The sequence below is a fragment of the Lemur catta genome, chromosome 4 (assembly GCF_020740605.2).
Source record: "Lemur catta isolate mLemCat1 chromosome 4, mLemCat1.pri, whole genome shotgun sequence".
Taxonomy (NCBI): Eukaryota; Metazoa; Chordata; class Mammalia; order Primates; family Lemuridae; genus Lemur; species Lemur catta.
The window spans coordinates 41,272,887-41,288,704 of NC_059131.1; the positions used below are offsets into that span (position 1 = coordinate 41,272,887).

At 39.6% G+C, this 15,818-nt stretch overlaps 1 protein-coding gene and 1 non-coding gene across 2 annotated transcripts in view; one reads left to right on the forward strand and one right to left on the reverse strand.

The window, feature by feature from the left end:
- The window catches only part of ACYP2 (acylphosphatase 2), a 151,489-nt gene that overhangs the window by 32,532 nt on the left and 103,139 nt on the right, over window positions 1–15,818 (forward strand). The gene's annotated exons all lie outside the window — the stretch shown is intronic.
- Window positions 4,180–4,241, reverse strand: LOC123637610. The gene has a single exon (XR_006734964.1). It is a non-coding gene; the product is annotated as a U7 small nuclear RNA (small nuclear RNA).

Sequence of the window (15,818 nt, forward strand, 5' to 3'; positions counted from 1 at the left end):
GACTAGAAGAGGAGTTGCTCAAGGAGCTACAGCAAGTTTAGGTAAGCACTGCGTCTCTTGAATCAATGTTGTAAGCTGTCTTCTCCACCATGCTTTAAACACTATCCCAACTTTTTAATAATTTGCCTTAAAATAATCATTCACAGTGACAAATATAAATGCCAAATTTTAAGAAGAAAAATAGGTTCAGTGCTATAAAAAATCCGGTTCTCCTTTAACAGTATTTCACACTTTAGAAAGTTATACCTTTCATAAGGATTATGTAACAATATGTATTGTCAATATTAATGAAAAGAATATAGATATGATATGAGTAAATAGTGGTTTTTTGTGTGTGTATATAAGTAATAAGAATCTCCTTTTTTCAAACTCTAGGTGGAGCTCTTTGGTTTTTATATATTATTTATAATTTTGAGAGTCTTTCTTTTAAAAAAGAAACTGGGGATTTTTTAAAAAAAAATCTAAAAATTTATAATATTTTCAACATTTCTCACCTCTCCTTTTCTTCTTGTTTCAGAGCCATACAAAGGCTTATATTTTTGTTTCATTGCTGGACCAAATCCAAATTCAGGCCTCAGAGAGTCATTTTCAAATCCATCTTAAATCTGTATTTTATCTCATTTTAACAAATGGGATAAGTTTCCGATGTTTATTGTTTCTGAAAAGTCTCAATATCAAAATAGAATTTCTATAAGATGGGTCTGCCTTTATGAATAACGCAGGTGGAGAAAGTCTCTGGGGCAATACAGCTGTTGCTATAGTAATTCCGTCAGCTATTTTTACCCCATTGTGTACAAAAGGAGTGTTAACAGCTACCTTCTTGTAACATAAACATTTGTTGCCACTTCTTTTTCTCTCTTGCCTTTTACCAGCTCAGTATTCTCCTACTGGGAGTGCACTTGGAGAAAACTTCCCCAAATATGAGGCCTGTTATTTTTAAATGGTGTAAGCCAGTGGTGTGGTTCCTAGACCAGCAGCGGTACCATCAACCTCACCTGGAAGGAAGTTTGTTAGGAATGTAGGTCCTTGGGTCCCATCCAGAACACGGAACCAGAAACCCTGGGAGCGGGGCCTACCAATTTGTGTTCAATCAAATTGGTAGAGGCTATTTTGAAAGTATAAAAATCCTGTACTCACTGGAACCTACATCGAAAAATTCCTTCTGTGTAGTCAGTGTGCTCGGTTTGGGTTTGTCCGTGGCTTTTCAAATCACCCATGGATTCTGTTAAAAGGCAGAATTTTCACTGAGTAAGTTTGAAGTGGAGCTTGATGCTCTGCATTTCTAATGAGCTCCCGAGCAGTGTGGAGTTTGCTTGTCTGTGGATCACATTCTGAGTAGTGAGGCAATTGACCACCCAAATGGCACGTGGTAAGACTATACCCAAACCCATATGGAAGGCTGATCTATTATTTATGAATTCATGCGTTTGGTTTAGTATGCCTAAAGTCAGTGAGTTTTTTCCTTTTCAGTCACATTGTAAAGAGGCAATTTCTGGAATATAATGCTCTCTTGTCTAGTTTAAAGTGACTCATTCTTATTAAATGCTACAAGAGGGTATTGTTTGCCAGGATCTGTCTCTGAGACGCTCTATTATAATCAGCAGTGGGCACCCTTACGGATTGCAGTATTTTTAACTGAGAAACTAACTCATTCACAGCATTATGAAGCTAGAGAGTAAATCCTGAAGTTTGGGAATGTTTTCAGACAAAGTAATTTCAGACAAAAGTGGTTCATAAATGTTTGGAATTGTTCATTGACTACTGATTATTTATTAAGCACCTACCATGAGAAGCATTGTGCTAGGCACTTTAGGAAATTTTTTTAAAAGTATAAAGTCCTTGATCTTGAGGAGATTACAATCTAAGGAAATAAAATCTATGCCTTTTGTGGGGTGGGTGGAATTTGGATATTCTGAGGAGAGGGAAGGGGGGATGTTCCATAACAGAGGAGATGGCATGGGCCACGGTACAGCTCCCAGGAGGGAGCCAGGGGTGCACACGGGGACTGGGGAGTGGTTCAGACTACATGGAGCTTGGCTTCTTGTCGAAGAGAGATTATAAAAGCGAGTCAGAGCCAGATTAGTGAGGATTTAACTGCCAGGCTTATGAGTTTTGACTTAATTCCTTGTGCACCAGGGTGCCACTGAAGAATGCTTTGAGCTGGGGGCAGGGTGACCCAATCGAATGATGATCTGGGAGGAGTCATTAATGGAACATGCAGGGTGAACTGGAGACAGAAACACTTGGTAGGCAACTGCATTGGTGCGCAGGGGTGTGAGAAAGACTGAAGGAAATACAGTAAGGGAGACAATTGGCCAAAGGGCAATATAAACTGAAAATATATGTGGATTGAAGAGAAGTTAAGAAAAATTAATCCATATAAATGAAAACCAGGGGTGTTTGGGACTATATGTCTGCCCTTTTTAAGTGCCTCTTGTGGGAAAGAGCCTTACTTGCTTTCCCATTGACCGTCTTGGAGACACTGTGTGGACTAGGTAGCTTAAGTGGTATTGCCTTTCTAATGATTTGAAGTTTATATGTTATTTCAGTCACAATTTCCATTTTAGTTTTGTATCTCCACTTAGAATCCTCTCCTTATTTCCTGCAATTATGAGTATGTTTTGAATACTGCTAGTCACACATTCCAAAGCTGGAAATCCATTGTTAGTGCTTTCGGAACAATCATCTCAACATTTTAGATCTAGAAGGGACCTGAGAAGTCATCTAGCATCTTTCTTTCTCTCCCTCAACCCCCACATTCTCTGTCTCACACACTTTACAGACAACCAAAGTTCTGTGAGACTTGAGGCAGAGGAAACACTTGAAGGCAATGCCGGGTAGCACCACGCCCCATCCATGACTAGGTGGTTCACAGGCTGATCTGATCCAACCACAGTGCCCCAGAGTGGAGAGGACACTTGGGGTGGGAGAGCCCCTGTGCTTGCCTTTCCGTGGGTGGCCTCCTGCCCCTACTCCAAGGGAAAGCCAAGGCATGCTGGACCCAGGATGCAGGAATCTTCTGGCAGGATATCCAGGGGCTATTCATCAGCAATTACTGGCCATTTTGCGGAGGATTTTCTCTCTAAAAGTCCTAGGAACCCAGTGAGCATATTGAGTCAGAGCCACCCAGCCTGACTTGTTGCAGAAAACACAATGCCTTAGCATCCCCAAACATTCTCACGAGACACTCTATTCTGAGAAGTTCAAAGGTTTACATTCCAGTTTAGATAATCATCCAGCAATGTTAGGGCCTGATCTGTGGGGTCCAATGTTAGTGCCTCGTTCTTACTGTGCTTATCTGGATGCAGCCTTAGCTATTGATGTTGTGCTGTCTGGGTGTCCAGTCAAGGAGACCAAGGTGGGAGTACTTGCCTTGGCCATGGTGGTGCCTTGAGAGCATCCAGAAGGCTCTGTAAAGTCTCTGATACAGCATGAGCTGATGCGCCTCATTATTACCTGTATCTCCTGGGGAAGCATTCATCCTTTCCACAAATATTTGTAAAGTACTACGTGTCAGGCAGTGTTGGGAACTGTGGATACACAGATAAGTAATGTAGTCTCTGCCTTCAAGGAGTTGAGGTGGGTGGATGGGTGAACACAGAAGAATATGTGTACAGAGTGAGGCAAGACAGGATTTGATCCAGAAAATTCTTGGGAGCTGTGTAAAGGACTTACCCTTCTTGGACACTGAGACCCTCCTGCTTCCCTTGTCAATGCCATGGCGACCTCCATTCTGATACAGTGACTTTGTTCTATTGCTCAAATCACGTCTGCATCTACGGTTTGGCTGACACTTCTGTCTTGAGAAATTTTTCAAACACAGGACTAGCTAATCTCTGGCTGGGGGCCAGAACTAGTGCCTGAATTGGACACCTGAATAGATGTTTTACCCTCCCACTAGCAAGAGGGTTAGGCTACCTTACTACTCACCTTGAAGTTTTCCCATAACAGTGGAAACTTATATCAAGATTCTACAGCAATTTGGCTTTTGTACACCCACCGTCCATAGCACCCCCTCTCCCATTCCCTAGTTTCACACTTACCATCCTGATGCCCTGTTAATGCTCATCTGACAAAGCCGACAGATGCAGCTCACAGGCCCGGAGGGCAGTGGGTCCTCTTGGTAAGGCATCCTATTTTAAATTTTATTTATTTTAATTTTAAAAAATGTTTTTCATGAGGGGTTTTCCAGTAAAAACCGGAAAACCTGCTAGACAAATTCTAAAAGAGCTATAACCCTTAAAAAAATGCTTCAGACAATTACCTTTGATCCAGCTGTCACAGGTGCTAGATGGTAATCCATAAAACCCCTTCCTCCTTACTGCATCTGCCGACCTGTGACCTTTGGCTTCCAGCTCTTACTGAACATAAAACGACATCCAGTGTATCGCCACTCATTTCCTCACCAGTCCTTGTTATTTAGTTTGTCAAAACATTTTTGGATCTTGATTCAGTTATCTAACACATTCATTATTTCTCCCAGCTTATCAACTGAGAACTTTGATAAACATGATTTCTGCCATCCAGGTACTAACCAGGCCCAACCCTGCTTATCTTCTGAGCCCAGATGAGGTCAGTCGCATTCAGGGTGGTATGGCCATAGACAGATAAACATTTCTATATGATCATGTCTAAATAATTGATGACAACATTGAACAGGACAGGGCCCAGTAGCATACTTTAGAAACTTCCATCCCCTCATACATTTGTAAAGATGTAATGATGTAAATATTTTGGAAATAATATTTTAAATACATAGGAAAGTGAGGGAATAGCATAACACCCACAGCAGATTTCCCAGTTGTTATATTTTTCTATATTTGTGTCACAAATACTGTATAGACAGTGATTTTTTTTTTTCCATCTTGGATAAACCAGCTGTAAACGACATTTGGAGGAGGAACTATTGGAGACATTTGAATATGGCCTGGGTATTAAAGAACATTAAGGAATTAGTGTTAAATTTGTTAGGTGTGATAAGGAAATAAGGACACCAGACACATACTTGATGGTTGTGCAGGAAAATGTCCTTATTTTTTTTTTTTTACAGCTGTATACTGAAGTATTTGGGTGAAATGTTATGCAGTCCATAATTTTATTTAAAATACTTCATACTGCCATAAAGAATAATCCAGTAGGAAGAGAGGTGCATAGGAGATATCTAAAGAGATTTGGAGAGAATGGGTACATAATCTTTTGTCAGCCTGTGCTGATACATTTGAATCTGGAATACTCAAATAACAAGCCAAATTTTAAGAATTGCCACTTAATATGCAAGACAGAAATCTGGGCCCCATGCCATCCTAGAGCTTCACTCCATCCCATTTCCCCACCCCAATTATTACTGTAATTTAAAACAAAAATTAGTTCTATATTTTAATGTACATTTCTCAAAACTGTTTTGTCAAAATGTCCATTTTCCCCATTGGCTCCATCAAACATCCCCCAGACAAGACCACTGTGTTGAACTGCTACATCAGAATGTCCAATAAAGGAAAAAAGCAACATATAAATGGTGAATTAGAAACCATAAAAAGTAATTGGATATTACTAATGGAAGTGTTATTAATATAAATTTAGGTACATTGCTAGGATAATATTTAGACAGGTATGGTAGAGTTAATTATATATCTGCTTACTTAAAAATAGATATGGTGGTAGGCCGGGCGCGGTGGCTCACGCCTGTAATCCTAGCACTCTGGGAGGCTGAGGCGGGTGGATCACTCGAGGTCAGGAGTTCGAGACCAGCCTGAGCAAGAGTAAGACCCCGTCTCTACTAAAAATAGAAAGAAATTATCTGGCCAACTAAAAATATATATAGAAAAAATTAGCCGGGCATGGTGGCGCATGCCTGTAGTCCCAGCTACTCGGGAGGCTGAGGCAGGAGGATTGCTTGAGCCCAGGAGTTTGAGGTTGCTGTGAGCTAGGCTGACGCCACAGCACTCACTCCAACCTGGGCAACAGAGCGAGACTCTGTCTCAAAAAAAAAAAAAAAGAAAATAGATATGGTGGTAATCATTCAATTAAACTAAAATGATAAATTTAATAAAGAGCTGTGAAAATGAATATAAAGTGTCTCTTGGAAAAATGTAAAATGGATGATAGAACACTAGTCCTGTAGAGGGTGTATTATTATAGATAATATAGTTTGTGTCTATAACCATTAAAAATAAAATTTTAAGTATTGCCATTTTCTGGATAGCTGAGGATGACAAAAGAATAATTTTTAGTGTGTGCTTCCACCCAAATGGCATATGAAATGGGCAACCAAGGTGAGGTGAAACACTGGGCAGATGAGCCAAAGCTTTATTTTTGGCATCAGTTTCCATGCCTTTAAACTTGCTGGGATTTGTAAAGCTTGGTTTTGCTGCCTGAGGAGCTAATTAGGAATGTTACAGAAGAATTTTTCTACCTAAACCAGTGTAGACGGTATTCATGGTATTCATTCCAAAGTATGTTACACTTACCTCTTATTCCCCCCTAGATGGAAGCTATTTAGCAGAAGTTAACCTTTTTTTTTTTTTTAATGTCTCCAGTATATATTTCAGCTGTGAATCTTCTAGGGCCAATTAACATGGGTAGCACCATTTGTGCCAACATCAAATGGCCACTGCATTCGTGAGTTCTTGTGACCCTGTGTGTTATTCTTCTTTGTTAGGTCTGTCTGGTTTTTATCTGTTGCTGTGACATGAGGAGCACACCCATGAGAGCCTCCCCGCATTCCGCCTTGACTTCAATTTCTAATCTATGAACATTACTGATGGAAATACTCACCTTTATTTGGAATACTCAATAAACAATCCTCAACCTATAGGAATTTGATTTAATACCAGCTACCAGCCATATCCATATTACTCTAGACAACATTTTTTACCAACAGCACATAGGAAAGGTCTACAAAAATTATGGTTTTGTTCCCTAAAACAAAACATCATATTCTATTTCTCTAAGCTTTGTTTTTAAATAATACTTGCATGTTTAAAGAGTCAAATAATCACAGAGCACAGTGGTATGCACCTGTAGTTCCAGCTACTTGGGAGGCTGAAGTGGGAGGATTGCTTGAGCCCAGAAACTAGAGTTCAGCCTGGGCAACATAACAAGACTCTGTCTCTTTAAAAAAATAAATAAGTCACATATCAAAAAACAGCAACCATACCCTCTTCAACCTGGTCCATCCTAGTCCTCAACAACTGTTCAGTGATAAGGGTATTCCTCCCAGTTTTAAAATTACTGGTATCTCTTGAATCATTAACTTTAGATCTTATCTAATGACTTTCTATTATGCTAGGTGAATCTATTTACTTCCTATTATGGTAGATGAAGATAGAACTCTCTTATACTGCTTATACTACTCTTCCCTTCCCTCATTTCCCCAGTATGGTTATATATGACCTTTGGGTAAATGGATCAGCAATCAGTTTTTATATTTTTAGAACTATGTAAGTTGTGTTCACTGTTAAGTGAGGTCATATAGTCCCCAAGAATGTGGAACTTACAAGGCTCCCCCTCCTCATACTCCTTTAAAGCCTAGGAAAGGTGCAGCTGCTCCCTGGCCTCCTAAGAAGCCCCCAAGGAGGAATCTGGCTCCAGCTATTCATGTTTCCTGTTAGAATTCGGTGATACTTTTCTTTTTTTAAAATTGACACATAATAGATATACATACTTTTAGGGATTTTAGGAATTGCAATGTGGTGTTGGTTGCTAAATATATTACCAACCTGTTTGAGAGAAACCCTGGCATTTTCTTTGCTCATGAAGGTTAACTCTCACTAGTAGAAGCATTACAAACAAAATTAACTGAAAGAATTTAATATTATTTCATGTAAGATCTTTTTTCACCTTTTACAGTACTGATTCTAAAAATTTTGTACTGGAAACGTTAATAATAGAGTAAGTAGATCTAAGCTGCTTTGGAAGCTGTACTTGTCAGTTCTATTTTTGGTTTCTTAGGAAACGAGTTAAAAACAGCTTTTTAGTCCTTAATACATTTCTAATTACATTTCTTTCTCCTCTTCCGAGAGGCTTGTTTTTCTTTAAAAAGCTGTGGCTTTCTTTGCCTGCACTAATTGGAATATTGGTTTTAAAAATTCATATTCCCTCTAACCATGGTCATTAATTATATATATATATATATATATATATAAATGCTTGCAAAGAGATAACACAAAAGTTGGATGCTTTAAGCAAAGCTTTTAAGGTTGTGGTTGGTTGGTGTGATCACGTGCTTTATTCGTGAACACATTTGTAGCAACAGAAGTGATGGCCTGGATTGAAGTTCCTTCTCCCCACATCGTCGAGCAGGCTGGCCGAGGTCTCACAAGGATGTACGTAACCATGACAGTGAATGGGTGTGGAGACAACGTGGCTCCCACACTGGAGAAGGAACTGTCTGCTTCTGAGTCCGTGCAACTGAACTTCAGGACTCTCCTGCTCCTGTGCCTACAGTTTGTGGCTCATGAATCCGGCATAGTGCAAGGTTTACATGTTACCCGAACTGATTTCCACTTGGTTACAGCTTTTCTCAGATACTTTAGAGATGAAAAGTAGGAGGAGAGAGAGGGTTTTGCAGATTCGTTGCTACCTCTTCTGGGCCTGTGAATGGAGGAAGATGGTACAATCTCTCAGCCTGTCTTCCTTGTGATGCTGTGTCTGTTACATTGACCAAGTGGTTACTAATGACTCTTCTGCTGCTCACCAAGTTCCAGAGAGATTCTTATCGTCCCTGACAGTGGAGGCACAGGGAGCATGTATACCCTTCTGTCAGTCACCCCCATAGCCATCTCCTTGCTCCTCAACACTCCCAGCTTGGGGAGTCCCCTGAGGGACCTCACCTGGCACCTTCTTACCCATCTGCACACGGCTGTCTCCTTCATTCAGATCCTTCCCTGGGGAGCACTTTGCAGGTGTCACTTCCTTCCACTTCACTCTTATTTTTACCATAGCACTTAGCTACCATTGGATATTTTTGTGTTTATTTGTTTATTGTCTATCCCCTCCAGAGTCTAAGCTCCATAAGAATTGGGCCCATGTCCTGATGTATTCAATTGTGTATCCTCATCATCAAGAAAAGGGTCAGCAAAATTTTTTTCTGTAAAGGACCACATAGCAAATAGTTTAGGATTCACGGACTAAAAAGTCTGTTGAAACTACTTAAATCTGCTGTTGTAGCCCCGCCATAGCCAAAGATGCTATGTAAACAAATGAATAAAGCTGTGTCTAATAAAACTTCATTTATGGATGCTGAAATCTGAATTTCACATAACTTTCCCATGCCGTGATTAGTATTCTTCTTTTGATTTTTTCTAACCATTTAAATATATAAAAACCACCCTTAGCTTGTGGGCTATGCAAAAAATGGCAGGCAGATTTGGCCTGTGGGCTACAGTCTGCTAACCTTGATGAAGAATATTGATTCTTACTGCAAGTTTATTACAATGAATGAATTGATAAAGTGGAGTAGAAGGGTGGAATTGTCACATGTAGAAATTAGTATATTACTAAAAGTGTAATAGAAAAATATTCCCCTAAATTCTTAATAAATAGATTATTCTGGAAAGATAAGAATCATATCCTGTCTTTTGATATCCTCTGGATTTGGTTAGCAGAGTGTGTGTTGCAAATTGAGTCTAACCCAGTTTAGACATGCATAACTCTTAGGTTCTTTTTGGTGAATAATAATAGCTACCAGTGAGGTTTAAGGTGGTGTGCTTAGCCAGTCTCTCACCATCTAGCAACCGGGTAGTAATAAAAACAGGATTCAGGCAAAATTCAGGCACACATACAGGCATTTATTAATCAAGCATTGATTAACAAGTGGCTCAAAGTAGTTCCTTCAAACTTTCTGTAAACCTAATGCAATCCCAAATGCTCTGTTCATTTAAGTACATTGATTCATTTTCCTAGTTCATTAAATTCCTGAGACTGGGTAATTTATAAAGAATAGAAATTTATTTTCTCACAGTTCTGGAGGCTCAGAAGTCTGAGATCAAGGTGTCAGCAGGTTCAGTTGTCTGGTGAGGCCTGCTCTCTGGTTGCAAGATGACATCTTGTTCTTGCGTCCTCTGGAGGGAAGAATGCTGTGTCCTCACATGGAGGTAGAAGATAGAAGGACAATGCCCTTTCATAAGGGCCTGAATCGCATTCACGAGGGAAGAGCCCTTATGGCCTAACCACCTCTTATAAGCCCCTCCTCTTAATACTATCACATTAGCCATTAAGTTTCAACCCCTGAATTTTGGAGGGGACATATTCACAACATAGCATTGAACTTGTATGCAAAACTCATCAAAGATAGACACGGCATTCTAGTAGCAAGAAAGACCATGCATTCAGAACTCCTTCAAATCCAATAGCTGGATATGGGATCAATTAGAGAATGAAACCTCTGATGTTATTCCGAGTGGTCCCGGTTATAAGCATTGCTGGATTCTTATACTGTGTTTGTGGAAGGATTGGGGAGTGTTTGCAAATCATTTGAGTCCATCCACATATTTTGAATACCTTTAATTTCACCAGTGATAATCTATTTTGCACATTTATCGTGCCAATTAACAAGTCACCAATTCACTAATAAAAACCTGTTTTTGATAAGAAAGCATGCTAATCAGCAAAGTGTCATTTATTGATCTGGATGGCAGAAGGATCTGTAGAACCTGCCTCTGGGTATTTTGTTGTAGTAGCCCAAACTGACAAAGACATCCTCCTAGCATGAAGACTCTATTTCTCAGCCTCTTTGAAGTTTGTACGGCCACATAACATAAGTCTGGCCATTGGGATATGAATGAAAATAATGTGTGCAGTGTCTGGGTTGTGCCCTTGAAGGGAAAATGCCCTCCGATCACTGTTCTCTTCCCCGCTCCCTGCTGGAATATGGATGTGAAGACAGGAACCGGGGCAGCCATCTGGAACCGTGAGATGGAAGCCATACATTGAGGGTGGCAGAGCAACCAGACAGAAAGACAAAGTATCCCTGATGGTGGTTCAGCTGTCACACCAGCTGTGGATTGCTTGTCTGGACTCTTGTAGGACAGGGCAATATATTCCAATTCATTTGAGCCACTAAGTCTCTCTGTTACAACATCTGAATTGCTCTGTATCTCAACATACAATATTTCTTTTAGAACATTTGGAACAGCCCAACAGTATTTTTTTAAAAAAAAAAAAAGCAGGAAAAAAATATCCATAACTTTGTCATGCAGAGTCAGCCATAGTTAACTGACGTCTTAGGGGATGTTGTGGCGCCCCTCTTCCCAACACCCTTTCAGTGTAACACACTCACCCAGTGCCAGGAGTGTTAGCTGCTGATGGTGCTATCCAGGTGTTGCCCTTGGCCTGACAGGGAAGCCTGCATCCAATAATCTGTTGTTGAGGGGCTACTAAAGCCCAGCCTTCTTGCCTCGATTGTGACAGCTCCGAAGGGCCATCCCAGCTCCAGAGCTCCATGTGGGCATCACCAAGCCCTCTGTTGCAACCGTGTTAACGGTTCACCTCTCCCTCTGCCCATCGTGCCTCCCCACTCAGTACTGTTTCCAAGAGAACTTCGTGACAAACCTGCACGTAAATGTCAGAATCTCTTTGCCAGGGAAGCTGACCTATGACATAGATGTATTTGCAAATTCAGGATTACATTGTAATACTGTGTTTTCCACTTAGTGTTATATGGGGTATTCTCCATTTACTCCTCCAGATCCACACTCCAGCCTCCTCCATCCAGCTGTGCTCTGGGAGGCTGACCTCTAAGGGCTCCATTAATGGGCTCCCTTGCCCTCTAGGCTGGATGCGGCCAGTGGAAAGCACTGATAGGCGATCACATGGTGGAAGGAGAGACTGACTGAAGCCTTTGTTTCCCAGATGCCTCCTTGCCAGGCCATGGGTTGGAAAAGGCATCATTCTTCTACCAAGTCCACAGCTCCTGCCATGCGATCTTCTGTAGCTACAGATGTTACTGTGTTTTGCTCAATAGTTGCTTCCTCCCTGCTCTTTCAGGCCTACAAGAGGCAATGACTCCCATGTTGCTGGCCCTGGGGGGCTTCACAATCTCTCCTTGGGTTCCTTATTCCTGCCCTCACCTTTTCAAATAGTCACTCTTCTCAATCACCCGGTCTGAGCCATCTGTTCCTGGCAGGACCATGAATGATACAAAGATGACCTGGAAAGCATTTCCCTACTTCTTAAATATTCTTCTAAAACATGATTTTTATTGGCTGTATACAATTCCATCATGTAGACTTACTTACCAGTGTTTCCTTAACTGATTGCCTATTGTTGATGTATATATGTAATTTTAATACTGATTTTTATCACAACATATCAAAGCATTTATTATGTCATTGAAAACTTCTAGTAAATATCTTTTCAAATGACTGTTCTGTTAATATTATGGGCAGACCATGAACCTTGAGTTGTTTATTCAATAATGAAAAGAGATTTGTTCTAATCCATTATGATTTCCCTTGTGTAGTATTTATAATGACTAAGGAAATGTATTTATTTGCAAGATGGTTGGCTGGCTGTACTCTGTGGCTACCACAGAAGAAAGCAAGGCTGTTCCCCAAACTCACCACTATAATGTCTCTAGTTCTAGGCCCTTAAAACAGCTGAACTAACTGGTGTAAACAACACTTTTACTTGAATCTAAGATCTTTTACGTTTTTTGGGTCAGATTTTGCTTTGGATACTGAATAATGGAGTTGGTGACTTTTTTATATTCATTGTGTGCTTGTAATTCTAGAAAAAATACACATAATTTAGTGTGAAGGATTTGAAAGAGAAGATATTAATAGTTTGATCACCATGTAGCTTGTGTAAGAATAGCATCATGATTGAAAACACTAGGAGGAGGGTTTTAAGGAAAGAGAATGAGACTGAAACAAAGTAGCCATAAACTTTTAAATTCTGGGCTGCTAGTGGTCTTCATTGCTCAGGGACCCTTTGTAAGATCTTGTCTTAGTTAAGCTGCTATAACAAAATACTATAGACTGGGTGGCTTGTAAACAACAGAAGTTTATTTCTCACAGCTCTGGAGCCTGTGATGTCCAAGATCAGGGTGCTGGCAGATTCAGCCTCAGATGAGGGCTTGCCTCTTGGTTCATAGACAGCCATCTTCTTGCTGTGTCCTCACGTGGTGGAAGGGGCAACAGAGCTCTCTGGGGCCTATTTTTAAGGACACTAATTTCATCCTAATCACCTTCCAAAGGACCCACCTCCAGTTACCCTCACACTGGGGATTAGGTTTCAACATGGGAATTTTGGAGGGACATAAACATTGACACCATAGCAGATCTCTTAGGTTAACCTTCCTCTAGTATTATAAAAAGCACTTGAGTCTATTCATTTATTCATTGCATTCAATAAATATTTATTAAGAACCTACTATGTTCAAGGTACTTGGATATGGCTGTGAACAATCTGGAAAAACTACCTACTCTCAAAGCACCAACATCTCTCAAGGGAATCAGATAATTAACAAATAAACAAGATAATTATGAATTGCGACAAGTCGTAGAAGGAAATTAACAGGATGTTGAAAGAGAGTAAGTGGGGCAGGGATAAATATGAACCTCATATTGTGTGTTGTAGAAGGTAGTGTCCTTGAATGGAGTGACACAGAGTGAGATTTGAAGTCCAGCTTTATGACCTTGTACAAGTTTCTTTACCTCTCTGAACACCATGACAGACTGCAAATATAACAATAGCAAAAACAAGAACATAATAATAACTCCTACCACTTATAGTAGTTGTGGAATTAAATCAGAGAAAATTCCTAGCATTGTAAGCGTTACTTTCCACCAGGTCCCAAATAAATATCAATTTCCTCTCTTAAAATTATACCGTAACCTGAATTCTATAATATCCATTTTCCAATGACTTAATTTCAGGAAACTGTTCTATACATCTTTGAATCAATTTGATTCATCAAATATTTATTGAGCACTTACTATGTGCCAGTCTCTGGTGATACAATGGTGAATAAAATGTATACTATCCCTGCCTCATCAGGGTTTACTTATTGATCTTACTTAGCTATAACTCACAAAGCCATTTCTCATCACCGGTTCTCCTGACTAGCAGTAATGACTTTTCACCCCATTGGTATGCATATTTTATGTTAAACTTTTTTTTGTTGTTGTGAAATAAAAAACATGCAAAAATGCATAAAACATAGGCCATAAATCTTAAATCTGATGGACCCTCTCTTGCAAAACCCTAAGAGATTATTTATGTGCCTACTATAAACTTCCACCATCCGCCAACTAAAAATAACAAAGGAAACAAAAAATAGAAGATAAAATTTATGACCACCATTTGATGTTTGGACAGACTTCTGGATTGTCTTAGGCTTGGAGGAAAAAAGCTGAGATTCAGTCATGCAGAGTCACACAACTGGCAGTAACTCCTTGAATTTCTAAGTTTATTGAACCAAGTGGAGGGTTTTCTTTGTCTTGGTGTGTTGTGTGTCTACAGTGGCAGTGCCCACATTGGTATGGACTCAGGTTCCCCAAAACTTGCCAGGGAGACCTGGCCACATAGCTCTGGAAATAACCTCACGTGGAAATGATGCAGAGTATCTATATTAAGCCAACATCAACATGCTGTTTAATGATGAAATACTGAAGGCAAATCCAAGTCAAGCTAGGAATAAGATATAGACACTTGCCATTACCACCATTTAACAGTGTTTGGGGAGTTCAAGCCTGTCTAATAAGGAAAGCAAAAGAAATGTAATAATAAATATTATAAAGCAGGAGACAGTACTATCATTGTTTGCATTTTATAGCATCGTCTACCTAGAAAACCCACAAAAACCAACAGAAAATAAGAGATCAGTAAGATGAAAAGGTACAAAATTTGCACAGTTAAGAACCTGCCATAGGTTTCAACGTGATGGATTTGATTTTGTTAACTGCTACCATCCTTTCTTTAGAGAACCACCTCTTCTCCACTCCATGTGCCCCTACCGACTCCCAGACACAGGGTGGGTACCAAATGCTGCTGGTCAGGTCATGGCCCCAGATTCCCTGAGTACCAAGATTAGCCTGGGGATAAGCATTGGGAGGATGAAGCCTGCTTCCTCCTAGGGTTGCTGGGCTGGGATATGACTGGACTGTCAGCAGCCATCCGACCTGGACAACATCATGGATCGCTGGATCCAGCCATGAGTGAGGCCACATACATACAAGCCAGGCCCAGGCCCTCCCCTAACAGGTGTAGAGTCTGGGTAAGGGCATACATGGAGGTCCACAAACCTTATTTTTAAACATTGAGTTTTAAATCAAGGTAGTAAGCTGTTAAATGAAATATGGTCTATACCCCTGCTTTGGTAAATAAACCTTCCATGGCAACAGAATTGAAAATATAAATAAAAATTGTAAAGCTGTGGTTTCTACATGACTGTAAGTTAATAAAATACAAAAAATGATTAGATTTCATAGATTATGCATGTCTGGGTGTTATGTTACCATTTTTGGATGAATGATAACATAAAATAATACGTTACAATTTATTCTATAAAATTTAGTTTCCTTGCTTTCATTCCAGCAAAATCACTAATTTTATTATTATAATGAAGATATTCACTTAATTTTTGTTCTAGTCACAGTAATCTAAAATATTTTAAAAACATAATTGTATTCAAAATATGCCTAATTTAAATATATTTTCATCAAAAATATAAATTAAAGCAATTGCAGAAATTTGAAAGATTAAACGTTCTATATTTTTAGAAATGTCATTTATCTTCTAGTCTAAAACATTTGAAATTATCAATATTCAGATGAACTATAAATTATAATTAATATAAAAATTTAAATAGTTATTTA